We start from the raw sequence: 15,786 nt of genomic DNA, 5'->3' as shown, positions 1-15,786 counted from the left end.
ATGAAATAGTTACTAACCAGTAACTGAATTTTAGCCTTTATTGACTTTTTCCCATGTTTGCAGTTTTCACTGTGGAAGAGTGGTGACCAGAGTTTTGATCACTGTGCAGCCGTCTTGTAATACCGAATTTACAGGATGGTCATTGCTGTATTCTTGGTCATTGGAGCCTGAACAGTTTGAGACAGTCTTGTTTCCTCTGAAGTCTTGGACATTTCAGCACCATTTTTGCAAATCTTCCTTTTTTGCTTTGTCAGAAAAATCAGTTTGGAGAGCTTTTCTTGGAGGGTAGGTACTGTAGAAAATTTAAGATTGACTGTTGTAAGCGAATCCCCTTTCTCTTGCTTGTAGTTTGTAAATTGCTTTTTGGTGAAAGAAGATATACAGACTGAGGCATTTGACAGAGAAGCATCATCTTATTAAGAAGTGTGGATTTTTGTATTCACTGGAACAAGATCGTCATTCAGGTCATCTTGGTTTCCTGTTCACTGGACACCATCACCTTACAAGTGTCTGATTAATCATTGTATTTGTTATGTTTTGCTTGTTAGAAGCAAATACAGAGGCTTATGGAAGTTTTTTTTTTTTCCTTATGGTGAGTCATTGGTTTGTGGAAGAATGTCTTGAATGATGAATGATCTTGTCATATAGGGTTGTTAACATGGGTGGTATACTCCTTTGTCTTTGGAGATCTATGCACATTCATGGATGGTAAGCTCTCCTTTGACTGCTATATAAGCAACTGTCATGAGGAGGTCCTCCTCCTTAGCCCAGTTCATTACTAAAGACATATCTTCCAGATCCAGGGAAAGTATTCCCTCCCTGTAGTCTTCCCTATAATAGATTGTCTTTGACATGTACCTCTTCAAACATAGGACACAGCTTAGCTTTAAATCCCCCAAACTATTCTAGAATTTGGTAAAGCAACTGTCTGCAGCAAATCACTCACACCAGAACCCTTTTCAGGTAGTCACCTGTTTGACATTGCATTTAAAGTCAGCTAATTTTGTGACTTAGCATCATACAGCTATACTGTAGTTTCAACAAAGTGGAAACTGCCTGCATTAGAATTGCAAATATTACTATAGTTTACACCCACAGGGCTCATTCACTACATCTTCTTTCACACTCACAAGATGTCCAGAACTTGAGAACCAGCTTACTCTCCCTTTTTGTTTTTTTTTTTTTTTTTAGCGATGTCTTTTGTCTTTAAGGTTCTTCATTATCCCACATTGTATTGTGGTTTCTTTTTTGCAAGCCCTTAGCTCTTGCATTGCTTTCGTGTTTGTTCATAAGTTAGATTTTTTTGAATATTTGTTCTCCTAAGAGTTTGGAATACATTGCCTCCATTTATCAGGTAGCTGTCTTCCATTAATTCTGCAAATCTGAATTGAAAAATGTCCTTTTTCTCACAGTATTCTTATAACTGTGGGGTAGCTTGACTTTGTTTCTGTAGTCTTGTTTTCTTCTACATTTCCTACAAAGATTAACTCTGTTCTCTGTATGTTGCAGTTCGTTGTATTTGTTCTTCTCTTTACTCTTTCTCATCTCCTAGCTGTATTCCTGGTTTATTTTTCGTTTTTCTTTTCCTATTTTTTCTGCCTTTGGACCCCTTTTTTCATGCTGATTCTTGTTTCACATCTCTGAAACTTTGATGCAAGTAGTTTGTTCAGATGTTTTATAATGCTTTGCTTATTTAGTTTTTTTTTAATTAAGTTAATGTATACATGGCAGTTAGTGTTCGTATTTTAGTACTGCTGTATAGTGCAAGCTTTGTTATTGTTTTCTTTCCAAGCCTTCTTTTAAAATTCTGTCCAGTTGCCCCTTCCCTGCTTAGCAAATAGCTAAATAAATTTGTCATTCAGAATTTATGCTGAAATCTGTCAGACTTGATGTCAGAAGCATTGCCCCTTTCTACAAGATATAACAGCCTTTTTGTCTGCTGTGCAAAAGAAAACCAAGTAAGCAGACTGCCAGGCATCCTAACTGCTTGATGTTATGGAGTCCAGTCTCACCTACATTCTTACCCGTGAGTTCGGAGTCGAATGTCGGCTCCAACTCAGCCATACTTTTAGCTCGAAGTTTTTCTAGTGGCTGGGCTAAGGTGGTATCCCATGCTGCACTGCTCTCTATCCCCAGATCTTGTTTGCCGCTTGTGTAGCTCGGACGTGGTCTCACTCTTGGCTGTGGCTAAGTACCTTTTTCTTCTTTTATCAGAAAAGTTTTTTTTGCAAAAAAAAAAAAAAAAGCTATTTTCATAGCTATTGTGTGTATTCTTGACTGTATTGTGGAAAAGTTCTATTTTTCTCTTATAGCATGTTCTTGTGCTATCCCACTAGCTGTTTCCAATGGGCTAAGCCCATTTCAGTTAGAGGAATTAGTCCTCCCCTCTTGTACTTGTGTCCAAGGACCGTTTGAGTTAGAGGTCTTTGTGGTTTTCTGTTTGTTGTTTGCCTTGTTCCCGCACTTGTGGCTGTTTGTTCGTTGGTCTAATTTTGAGTTAGTTACTTGCTGTTTGTGGTATCTATGTCCAAAGATACTAAGGAGCATAAGCCCTCGGGCTTCAAGAAGTGCTCCAAGTGCAGTTATAAGATGTCCATCTGTGATGGACACACTGTGTGTACTGTCTGGGAGCGATTCACCTCCAGGAATCGTGTAGTTTTTGTCATGCCTTTAGCCCGCGTGTTCTTCAGGAAAGGAAGAACAAATTGATTTTGAAGGGACTTCTGAAATCCTCGTTTGAGGAGGGTCTGGAGAGTCCTCGCAGGTCTCCTTCATAGAGGAGGTCTCTATCTCCTTCCCTATCCTCCAAATCCTCCAGGACCTTATCGGATGTGGACATCGATAGAGTGGTGCAGAGACTTCTTCAGTCACCGGTACTGGCTAAATTGTTTCTGGCTCTGACCCAGTCGGCTCCGGAGCCGGTCCCTCAACCTACATCGATACTTCCTCCGAGCGCATCTCAGCTTTCGGAGCCAGAGTGCTCAGCTCCGTGTGATGTCCCTAGGTCGGTTCTGGCAGCCCCTCCTGGCTTATCAGTTCTGTCAGCTCCGACCCCGTTGGCACCGTCCACGGGGTTCGGGACTCAGGATTCATTGGTTGGACCCGAGGGAGAGGATTGGGACACCTCTTGGCTCCTAGTCTCCCTCTCGGTGCTTCGGCGCGGGGAAGCTTGACTCCTGTCTCAGCTTTGGAGGCTGGTTGTTCTTCGGATCCGGGAGGACCAGCTTTCGTGGCCATGCGGAGCGCGCTGGCCAGGTCGTCAGCTGCATCATACGGGTCGGTCACTCTGTCCCCTACAGCACCGGTGCAGGTCTCTGGTCGCCATTTATCTCTGGACAGCGGAGCCTCAAGGCCTCAGGGTACCCCTATGAGTGGTCACCATATTTCTGAGGGCCCCTCGGAGTTTTTGCCTGAGGAGCCACCCAGAAAGAAAATGTGCAAGAGGAAGCACATAGATTCCCAGGATGAGTCTCTCACGTCAGACACCGACCTCGAGGAATAGGAGGGGTCCCCGAAGTCATCCTCTGAGGATGTTTCTTTCTCTGACATCCTAGAGATTTTGAAGCAAAGCGGTGACTGGCCATCCAAAGCCCCCTCCGAAGAGGAGTCTGTCTTCCTGAAGGCCTTTTGTGCTTAGCCCTCTGCCTCCTGGGTATCTCCACCCGTCGACTAGCTTCTGGATCTGGTTTGCCGAAGGGTGTGGGAAACCCCTGAGACTGTGGAACCAGTCCCCAGGAGACCCAGTACATTTTTGTCTGCCCCTCCTGATAAGGAATTTCTATCCAAGGGAGTCCCTGTGGATGCCATGGTGGTGGCAGCGGCCACCCAGAAGGAATTAGCTGAGACTTTTTCCACTGTCCATCCCCCTAACAAGGAGACTAGGACTATGGAACAGTAGGGGAAGCGTATGTTTTCTTCAGCTACCTTTACTTTGCGATCACTGAATTACTTATCACACTTTACATGGCTCCAGAGAGATTTCCTAAAGGAGCTTGGAGATACTCTCACGGGTAACATTTCTGAGGCGGTGGCTCCAGAGGGTCAACATTCGGATGTCTACCCTCAATTCTATTGCGAACTCCTCCATGAGGCTGATCCCCTACGCAGCCGTGGGAGCGAGTAGGGCAGCAAGTTCAGGAGTTGCTGTTAGGAGGCAGGCCTGGATGCGCCTTTGTCATTTCACAGAGGCCTTCAAGTCTTCATTCACTGATGCCCCGTTTGATGTTTCCTCTTTGTTTAGAACCAAGGTGAAAGACACTCTCACTAGGTGTGAGCAAGAAAGGAAACTGTCTGCCGTCGGAGTCCGTTTTTCCCTTCCCTCTAGGCCTTATCCCAAGGCCTAGAGGGGTGGAAAGATGTGGTTCAAGAAATCACAGAGGTTTTTTCCTGGTGCACAAGATGAGCCCCCCTCCAGAGGCAGAGGAGGGGGTGGTTATTCAGGAAGACGCCGCCCTAGGGGCAGAGGAGGCCCTCGCAACTTGGGAGACCACAATTTCTTTCGTGGTTCTCCCTACCGCCGCTTCCGTTGGGAGGCCCGACTGTGCGTTTCCAGAGCCAGTCGGGGGTCAAATCTCATTATACCCGGAGGCCTGGCAAAATATCACCCAGGACCAATGGGTTCTATGAATAATTTCAAGAGGATATGTCATTCTCTTCTCATCAAATCCCCCTCCAATCAAGAAAATCCCAGATATTCCACCCAGTCAGAGGGATTCCGTAGCTTCAGAAGTTTCAAAGCTGCTAGAAAAAGGAGCCATCCAATATGTCCCCTCAGACCAGATCGGATTAGGGACTTACTCCAGATTCTTTTTGGTGCCGAAAAGGACAGGGGACCTGAGACCCATTTTGGATCTCAGCCAATTGAACACCCATGTGCAAAAGTCCAAGTTCCGAATGGTCACACTGCATTCTATTCTCCCATTGTTGGGAAAAGAAGTGTGGATGTGCTCCATCGACCTCAAGGATGCTTACTACCACATAAAGATGGACAGGGCATCCAGAAGTCACCTACGCTTCTGGCTGGGAGCCAGTCATTTTCAGTTGCAAACCCTGCCCTTTGGTCTCACCACAGCCCCCAGGGTGTTTATCAAATGCATGGCAGTGGTGACTGCTCACTTGAGACGTCAGAGATGCCAAGTGTTTCCATACCTGGATGACTGGCTCCTTACTGCCACCACCAGGCATCTGCTACTTCAGACCAGAGACTGTACTATCAACCTATGTCAACAGTTGGGCATCACCTTGAACTGGGAAAAATCTGCCTTGTTGCCCTCGCAGCGTGTCACTTTTATAGGCGCCGAATTAGACACCGTCCTCATGCGGGCGTTTCTACCACAGGGAAGAATCAGAGTCCTACAACAACAGGTTTATGCCTTGCTCCCTCTGAGAAGAGTGAAGGCAAGATTGGTCCTCCAATTATTGGGGACGATGGCTGCTACGATTGTTAGTCCCCCTGGCAAGGTTACATATGAGGCTCCTTCAGTGGCTACTCTTCGCCCAGTGGTCTTTTCAACGTATTCCACTTTCTCACCCTATTCTATTCACAGACAGGTGCAAACAGGATCTCAGTTGGTGGCTTCACACAGACAACCTCAAGGTGGGAAAGCCCTTTGTTCCTTCGCCTCCAGTTGCCATGGTAACCATGGATGCCTCCCAGATGGGGTGAGGGGGGCATTATCTAGGCAGGACAGTCCAAGGCATGTGGCAAGAGCACGAGATGCATCTGCATATCAATGTCCTGGAGATGAGAGCAGTGCTACTAGCGTTGCAAGCACTTCAGAGTTTTCTTCCTCTCGGGAGTATTGCAATTCACTCAGACAATATGTCAGTGGTGTGGTATCTGAACAAACAGGGAGGAACCAAGTCATATATCCCCTTTGCAGAGAGGCCATACGAGTATGGCAGTGGGCAGTGTCTTCCCAACGTTTTCTGGTAGCAACGCACATTCCGGGGAAGTCCAATGTGATCGCAGACAGGCTAAGCAGAACTATTCTGATGCCTCACGAGTGGTCCCTGAACTGTCAAGTTGTGGAGCAGATCTTCCGCAGGTGCGACCTTTTTGCCAGCCCCCTCAATGCCACATGCAGCAGCTACTTCACCCTTATACCCCCTTAGGGGGAGTCCTCCAGGGATGCTCTAGTCCACGATTGGCCCTCCGGTCTACTATATGCCTTCCCTCCTGTTCCCTTGCTGTCAAAGGTTATTCAGAAAGTGCAATCCTTGGGAAGCAAAATGATTCTGATTGCTCCACACTGGCCTCGTCACATTTGGTTCCCTTTTCTCCATTCCCTATGTCATGGACGCTCCTTGGATTCTGGACCCACAACCAGACTTACTGACTCACATGTCAGGTCAGCTCCATCCCTCTCTTCGGACCCTCCAGTTGACAGCCTGGCTACTCCACTTCCATCATTAGTTAGTCTTTGTCAATTTTCCTCTCATAAGCCTTCGACCAGGAAGATTTATTACAGCAAATGGAAGAGGTTTTCCATCTGGGCATATGCCAAAGAGATTGACCATTACACAGCCCCAATTTCCTCTGTATTGAAGTTCCTTTCTATGCTTTTTAACCAAGGTTCAGCGGCCGCAACCATTAAAGTCCAGTTGGCGGTGATTTCTACTTTTCATGTCGCAGACTAACCTAGCCTAATGGCACATAGACTCTGTAAGGCTTTCCTGAAGGGCACTTTGTTGCTTCATCCTCCTGTCTTGGAACCTGTTATGCCATGGGACTTAAACTTTGTTCTACAGGGTCTTACTTCATTCCCCTTTGAGCCTGCATCCACTTGTGGTTTAAAATTCTTAACTTGGAAGACTGTCTTTGTGGTAGCCGTCAGGTCAGCCAGACTCGTTTCGGAGCTTCAAGCTTTATCAGTCAAACCCCCTTATTTGATTTTTCATAAGGACAGGGTTTCTGTCAGACTGAATCCCTCCTTTCTTCCCAAAGTAGTGTCAGTTAGTAACCTTATCCAATCTATTGAATTGCCAGTGTTTTTTCCCTCAGTTCTCAAATAAGGCAGAATTCAGATTTTATCAGTTGGATGTGCACAGACAGTTGCGATTTTATTTGCACAGAACGAAAGACCTCAGAAAATCAGATCAGTTTGTTTCATTTTCGGAAAACAGAATTGGGTCTCCTGTTTCCAAAGTCACATTGTTCAGGTGGATTTCCAGTTGTATTTATTTCATTTATACTTCAGCTGGAAGAGATTTACCGTTCCGGGTGAAGGCTCACTCTACCCGGTCTGTATCTACATCTACAGCTTTTTAGGCCAGATTGTGTATGGATGATTGTACTGCGGCTACTTGGGTATCTCCTCACACCTTTGTTACTCATTACAAGTTAAATGTGGTATCTAGGGGCAGGTCTTCCTTTGGTTCCACAATGCTCAGGAGTATTTTCCACTGAGCCTCCCAGGGTTTAGGTGCTGGGGACGCTGTCCCTCGGGTAAGAATGTAGGCGAGATTGGACTACATAACATCAAGAAGTTATGTACTCAACATAACGTTCGATGTATATAGTCCATCTTGCCTCACATTCTTTCTTACCCCCGCCCCCCACCTTCCCCCGTCCTGGAGGATCTGGAGGTTAGGCCTGATTTCAGAGTTTTCTTCATTGTTGGTTTATTCTTCCTTTCCTTAGGTGGTGTTATGCATGGAGAATGAGTGCTGGTGCTCGCAGCAAACTAGATCTGGGGATAGAGAGCAGTGCAGCATGGGTTACCATCTTAGCCCAGCCAATAGAAAGACTTTGAGCTAAAAGTATGGCCAAGTCGGAGCCGACATTCGGCTCCGAACCCACGGGTAAGAATGTGAGTCGAGATGGACTACATACATCAAACGTTATGGTGAGTACATAACTTCTTGTTTTACTACATAATTAATTGTAGGAAGGAAGCAGTTTTGAATCTCGTTCTTCTATTCACTTGCTTCTTATGTTAGAGGAGTATTTGTCTAGATTGTAAATGCTGTTACAGCTTGGATAAGCATTCACTTTGTGAAAAACTTGATGTTCTTAGTGTTTCACTGTTGCAGTCATTACATTTGGGTAATCTGCTTGCAGGTTGCCCTCAGTTGGCCTGATTAACAAAGTCTTGGGTCCTGCGTCAGTTGCTGTCCCTTCTTCCATGATGTCAGGTCGTCAGGGGTATAAAACATGCAGCCGACGCCATTACATCAGTCTTTCTTGCCATGCGGTGCCCGAAGTAGAAGCAGTTCGCAAGTGCCAGTCGGCTGACTCCTGAAATTTTCGTTTTCGAGTTTTAGAACCGAAGTCTTCAACTAAAGCTAAGTACCCCGTTGGGGAAACTTTTTCTTGCTCCTTACCGATGTCAGTAAAAGTTAATAATTGCATTACTTGTGGAAAGCAAATACCTCATAAAGATTTTCATTCATACTGTATTCCTTGCCTAGACCCTGACCACGACGTACCTTTTGTGCTTTATTTAATCAGTGCACTATCCGTGGTCTGTATATTTTTGCCTCTAAATTAAATTAAGGTAGAAGTAAGTAAGGAGCAAGAAAGTTTCCCCAACTGGGTACTTGGCTTTAGTTGAAGACTTCGGTTCTGAAACTTGAAAACAAAAATTTCAGTGCCTGTGGTATGTATTGCTTTGATTGTTGTTTAACTGTATACATGCTGAAATGTTAATATGAAAACTGTGTGCCTAAAAGCCATCTCTTAATTCTACTGCCAATCCAATGTTTTTTGTTAAGTGTTTATTTCTGTAAGCCTGTACAGCTGCTATGTTTTCTGCATATACTTGTAGCCATCGGTAGAGTGCTAGATCCCTAACAGTTTGTTTTAGGCTTTTAACTCGATAGTTGCCTTTTGTTGTAAGCTGGTAATGACTATCTAGGTACACGCTATCTGCGAGGAGCTATCTCTCAGCGTGCTAGTATTCAGCTGTTTGTGATAAGCCTGTAAACGGCTTTTTAGCCAGTATCCAATTGCTGTGTTAAGCCTGTAGACAACCTTTCTACCCTGTACTCCATTGTTTGTCTTAAACTTGTAAGCGGCTTTTTTAGCCTGATTTTACTTGTTTGCGTTTAGCCTACAAATGGCTTTTTAGAACTACGCCACTCATATGGGGGCACTCCGAGTGCATTATAGTCTAGTTCTTCCCTGGCTGTTTAAATCAGAAGCGGCCCAGCTGTAACATTCGATTAGCTGCATTTCAACAGTAAGAAAGTATTTGAGGCAGGTCTTAGGGAACAACGTACTTAGTATTTAGTATGAATCCCTTGCTGTGTTTTTTAATTTTTGTAATTGTACCCTGCTTAGCTTAATTTAAAAAAATAAATAAATAAAATAAGGCCGCTGATTGGTATCTGGTTAAGTTACTGTGTAATTCATGGCGTACACTAGCTCTATAGAGTCCTAGGCACTGATTTGCTATGTGTGCGATAGCCAACTGTTTCTCACACCATTATTTATTAAGACAATAGATTTCTACAGTATTTTTAAATACCTTATAGTTTGCTGGGACAGGTATTGTATATTATTAACCATTGGCAAGTCTAGGTAGCTATACTAGGTTTCTTTTTTTAGACTGCAACCTACGTTTTCTGTGCTGCTTCAAAGTGAAACGTATCTTAAAACTAAAGGTAAGGATTGCAGTCACATTGAAACAATCAAATGGTGTCCATTTATAGTATAGGGTTTATAATACTGTTCTCCTAAATGTGTCTACTATCATTACTATTAAGGATGAGGGTGTGATGTTTTGCTAACTTTATTTTATTGTCCCTGTGAATGTTCTGTGTAAACTAGCCAACAAACTGTGTCCTATTACAAGTACAGGGTTTATAGAATGGTTGTTTTGAAAATCTGCTCTCTTATGCTACTACGTAAAGTGAGGGAATGCCTATTTGCCATCCTCAGTTTACTGTTTGTATGAATGTTTTGTGGATTTTACCACCCCTTCCTTGCCAATTGCTACACCATATATTCTCTTCACAGCTTTTGTCCCTCTTTTTTCATTTGAGTACTCTGCTGTACTGTGCTATCCCTGCACCAGTCTCTCGGAACCTACTTATCTGATGGTAAAGGAGACTCTGCAGTTATCAGCAGTTGCCAGCTCATAGCCCTATTTTTGCCCTGCTCTCTTGCTCAAGGAAAAGGAAGTACGTTGTTCCCTAAGACCTGCCTCAAATACTTTCTTCCATTGTATTCTCTGCCACTCGGTTAATAAAGCACACTCCGAGCTAGAACAGCTACTATCCCTTCTTTCTACCCTACAACCATCTCACCCACTATCCTTTGTTGTATCTCATCTTACTAGCTTTCAATCCTACTCCTGTTACACTCCAACCTGCTCCCTCTCTTACTTACCTGCATTATAATACCCTGTCCACTAGGTGGCACCCTTATCCCTGCATATACAGCCTGTTGTACCCTCTGTTTTTTTTCCTAGCTACTTACCTTAATATCTCCAAAGGCCCAGACCTGGGCTTATTTCACCCTTGTCTAATGTATTGCTGTCTAAAATCTACCTTTTCTAGACTCTTTGCTATTACTACCCACTCCTGCTTTATCTGTCTTTCCTTCAGTAGCCAGTACTGCTGATTGATTTCCCCTCTAGCTGCTTCTTTATCTGTTTCTACCCGCTCCGTTCGCCCTGCGGGCGCACTTTGCTCCCCTACCCTATCCTCATATCTCACCCACCCCCAGTGCTCTCAACCTTATACTTCCTTAACCACACCCCCTTCACTAATCATCCAATACCTTACTCCACCTCATTACACACTTATTGCTTACTCCTAATTATTTACTACATCCCACCTCCTAAGTACTTACTAGATCCTACATACTGTTTTCTCTACAAATCACCCCACCCTTTTCCATTCCTTGTTCCTTATACTCCTTTTCTCTCTGATACATCTTTACACATCCACTTACTATGCCCATCTTCAGCTTACCAAGAAACCCTAACTCATTCCTCTATTTATTAATTCTTAATACTTTACGTGTCTCCCTTATCCTTACTTCCTATGAACACCTAACCTGTACCAATTTTCAACACCCACCAAGACAAACAACTCCTCTCTACTCTAACCTCCCTACCCCACAGTAATATAATCTCATCCTCATACCTTCTACCACATTTTCACAGACTTATACACATTAAATATTTTCAAACCAGAAAGCCTTACCCTATTTTTTGTTATCTCACCAAATGTTTGCATAATCCTCAACTGTATCTATTGCTACACGGTGACATGCATCATAAACCAGGACCAAGTCGGATCATCCTAGATTCCCAATCAGTCCTTCCTACTACAATTCATACTCTCACTACTAAACCTAACTCACTCTCTATAGCCCACCTTAATATACGGAGTATAAACAATAAAATTACCCAACTGCATTCCCTGCTACACACACATTCTTTTGATATCCTATGTCCAACAGAAACTTGGCTCAAACCTGTAACTAAGGATAATGATGTAACTCCACCTGGTTACAACATCCTGAGACTAGACCGCATGTTCAAGAAAGTTGGTGGGGTGACAATATTGTATAAATCTAACTTACAAGTTACCTCACTAGATATACAACCTCCCTCACCCAGCAATGCTGAAAGTTTGATCTCTAAGCTCCAGATAAATCCTAATAAAGCCTTGTACATTATTTGCTCCTATATCCCCCCAGGTAATAACATCAATACTCTTGAAAACGCCCTTAGCTGGCTTTCTACATCCTTCCCACAAGAAACCATACTGCTAGGTTATTTTAACATTGATTGGAATTGTTGTACTTTTCCTAAACCTACCACTCATATAAACCTTTGTGGCTTCCATCACCTCCTCCACTAGAACCCATAAACCTAGCAACAAACAAAGCATCTTAGACTGGATATTAGTGAACAGTAATCCCCTTACCTACAAAACACTTCCTGATGATATTAGCGGTCACTCACTTACCTTTATTACTAGGCAAAAAACCTTTATCTCCAACCCATTAACCTATAGAATAACTCGTAGCAAGAAAAATCTAGACCTAGTTAGCTACCAAGCTGAGCTCAAAGCCTATAACTGGTCACCCCTAAAATACTTGCCTCTTGACAAAGCCGTCTCTTACTTTAATAAGACATTTTTGCAAATTCTAGACCACTATGCCCCCTCCCGCAGGGTCAGAACTAGGAAACAAACCTGCTCCCTGACTCTCAAAAGAGACCAGGCAGAAAATACTGCTGAGAAATAAAATATGGGACAAATGGAGAACTAGCAAAAACCCAACTGACCGTCAAAACTGTAGGCAACTTAGAAATTTGACAAAAAATGAATACTCCTTGACAAAAAAAAACTACGTAAAATTCCAAAAAACCCAAAATCAAAACCCTCAAAAATTCTGGTCAGTCATAAATAAGCACTCCATCCTGGACATGCTAAAGCTCCCACCCCTTCTAATTTTACTCAGAATTCACCCAACCAAATTGCTGACACTTTTAACAAATTCTTTTCTGACACAGTGCAATCTTTAGCAAAGACCCTTTCACATACTAACACTAATGAGCCACTCTCTCATCTGTAAATCCCCCGTATTTCAGATCAAGCCAGTTCCAACATATTTTATCCTTTCCCTACTTCGTAAACTCAAACCATGTACTCCCTTCAGCTGATGCCATTCCTGCTCAATATTTACAGATTGCAGCTGAAGCACTTGTCTATCCTATTTCTATTCTAATAAACAGAACCATTACAGAAGGTACTATCCCAGTCTCTCATATTATCCCACTGCATAAAGGAGGTAACTCAAAACATCTATCAAATTTCCGTCCCATAGCCCTTTTCTCTCCATTAGCAAAAGTTATGGGGAAATGTATCCATCGGCAATTACTTGATCATCTCCTCCAAAATCACCCACTAGCTGACTGCCAACATGGTTTCAGGCCTTTTCATAGCACCACAACTGCACTCTTAATCTTCACCGACTGTATTAATAAGAATCAGCACTCTTCTTAGACCTCTCCAAAGCCTTTGACATGGTTAACCATCAGTTAAGGTTAGATATACTTAAATCACTGTCACGATACTCAAGCACTCAAATGGTTCAAATCCTACCTAGAGAATAGACAAGGATCAATCTTGGGACCTCTCCTTTTTTCCATTTTTATTAATGATGTGTGAGTGCTTCTCTTCCCCTAACCACCACCTTACAGTATGCCGATGACTCAACACTAATCTGTACCGCTGACTCCACTACCGAACTGCAGACCAATACCCAAAAAGTTTTTACCTTAGCTGAAAATTGGTTCCACAACCGCCGTCTCTCTTTCTCAACCCTAACAAAACTAAGTTATTAGTGTTTACTCCTACACAAAAGTCTTCCCCTATCTATTTCATAGTTGCATCCAAAAATGGAACTATTATTGCACCAGACACAACCACCAAACTTTTGGGTTTAACAATTGACAATAATCTTAACTTCCTCACGCATTAATTTGACCATTAAATCTGTAAATAGAAAACTTGGCTCCCTATACAGGCTTAAACCCTTTCTTTACTCCCTCAACTAGGACCACTATTGCCCTAATGCAACTTATATCCACCCTTCTCTGCGCCTCTCCCATCTATTCTAACCTTTCCAAAAGCAATCTGAACAAACTATCACCCGCATATACGAATATAGCTAGATTTGCTACTGGTTCTTCATTTTGTACCCATCACTGCCAAAACCTTAAACAACTAGGATGGCTGGAATTACACAATAAGTTTCTTCTTCAGCAACTTATAATTACCCATAAGATCTTGTATCATCCAATAAACTCTCCCATACTCTGTAACATTATCAAACCTTATAAAAATCTTACAACACTGTGTTCAGCAAGCAAGTTGCTAGTAGCCTCCATTAAATCCAACAGTAAATCTGGGGACTGCCTATTTACTAACTTTGTTGGAATCAGCTGGAACAAACTTCCATCTAATCTTACTTCACTTACCTCAACACCCCTTTTTAAGAAACAACTAAGAACTTTCCTTCTATCCCAGTGGCTATGCTCTTGTACTAATCCTGACTAACCTGCTTTTCTTTCTTGCCTGTCACCTCTATGTCCTTATTACTCTTACCAATTTCCTTTGTACTTTTCAGTATCACCCTGCAAGTATGTGACTTTCTAGTAACAAAAAGTACTTAAACTCTGTTTCAATAAAATACTTATACTCCCTTTTTCCTTACCAGCTCTGATTCATCTGTTATTATGCCCTTCTCTGAGGGCTTTCAGTTAACAACTTGTTAACAGACATAGCCCTATGTATCTCCTTATTCTACCCGTCGGTGATATCCTGTTGTAATTCTGCTTATTTAAGAAGTTTTTAGGCTAAACAAATTGTCAAATTTTGTTCTCAATGGAAATGTCTTGTATTCTTTCTCAACTGGCTGCACCTATGTATTGGAGCTGTTTTTCTCCAATTTGTTGTTAATATATTGCTGTTTTTTTTGTTTAATTTAGATTCAATTTATTGCATTATGCTTTAACTATGTAATTTTGGAGGTTTTCTCCCTGGGTCTGTACTGAAAATGGACATGTATCCAGTTGGACTAGCCCGGTCAACAAATGTAAAATAAAATAAATAAAAATAAAATAAATATTTCGGTTCTCTGTTTAATTATCCAGAAATGTCATACGTTAGCCATCTGACTACCGGGATTCCGAAAAAACACAAAGATAAAAACCGAGACAGGCCGCCAAGGTCCAAAACTGCCAACGCCGCTTCTCCTAAGCCAGACGCCAGCTCACCGGTACTCAGTGAGGTGCTTTTGCAGCCTCTGATACCCACTACTTCTGATTCGCAGGCCTCTACTGAGACCCATTCGGAGTCTGGTACGCCGCGAGATGCTTTAACTAAGGACTATGGAACCCGTGGATGTCTCTACCTTGGATGGGTCTGGAACCGCTGTGCAGGCACCGGCTTCTGAGGGTGTATTCAGCCCTACGGACTTGCATATTAAATCGACGCCTCCTTCATTACTTAGGCCTAAATCTCGATCCATGTCTTAGAAACTGCCACCCAGGCCACATGCTCAGGCCTCTATGCCTAAAAAACAAATGATAAGAATGACTGACGATCTAATAACTCTAATCAGGGGTAGCCAACCCCCCCTTCTAAGAGGCCTTGGACTGAGATTGATTATGAATCTTTTGATCAGGATTCTGTTTTTTCTGACTCTTCTGATGACCTGGATTTGTCCTTACCTACTTATGAGGATTGTCATGCAGAGGACTCTATTCCCTCTTCCCCTCGTGAGGATTTTTCTTTTGGGGAAATCTTACATTCTCTAAGGGAGCATTTCCACTGGGAAAGCCAGGATTACTCTGATTCAAAAAAGAGGCTTAGGGATTTCCTTTTCCTACATCAGCATAGGCCTTTAGCTATTCCTACTGTACTGGACATTGTTGATACTTTCTCGGAATCTAGTTTGGCCCCTGATTTCCTGCCTCCTGCTTCCAGAAAACTTGATAGATACTACAGTGTCCCTGAGTCCCACAAGTTCCTTTTCAAAAATCCTATTGCAGATCCAGAGACTATTTCACAGGGGCCCAAGGACATTAGGGCTTCTACTGCTAAAAATCCTACCCCTTCTGATAGAGACTCCAGGGCGCTGGATGGATGGGGTAAGAATGTTTACACTTATGCAACCTTTGCCGTTAGGGCTTTAAACTGACAGTTTCATACGTTAAAATATCAGCAACATGTTATTGCCCCTTCCAGGTCTTCTCAAGCCAAACCCAGACACAGCAAAAACCCCAGGTTTCAGTCCCAAGGGACTTGCAGAACTAAGCA

General features: G+C 43.0%; 1 protein-coding gene across 1 annotated transcript in view; it reads left to right on the top strand.

Annotated features, from left to right (window-relative positions):
* Nucleotides 1-15,786, top strand: part of UBR5 (ubiquitin protein ligase E3 component n-recognin 5) — a 3,965,620-nt gene that overhangs the window by 1,064,056 nt on the left and 2,885,778 nt on the right. The window lies entirely within an intron of this gene.

Source organism: Protopterus annectens, chromosome 3.part0 (assembly GCF_019279795.1).
Source record: "Protopterus annectens isolate FY-2018-M chromosome 3.part0, PAN1.0, whole genome shotgun sequence".
Lineage (NCBI taxonomy): Eukaryota > Metazoa > Chordata > Ceratodontiformes > Protopteridae > Protopterus > Protopterus annectens.
This window is presented reverse-complemented; position numbering and strand designations above follow the sequence as displayed.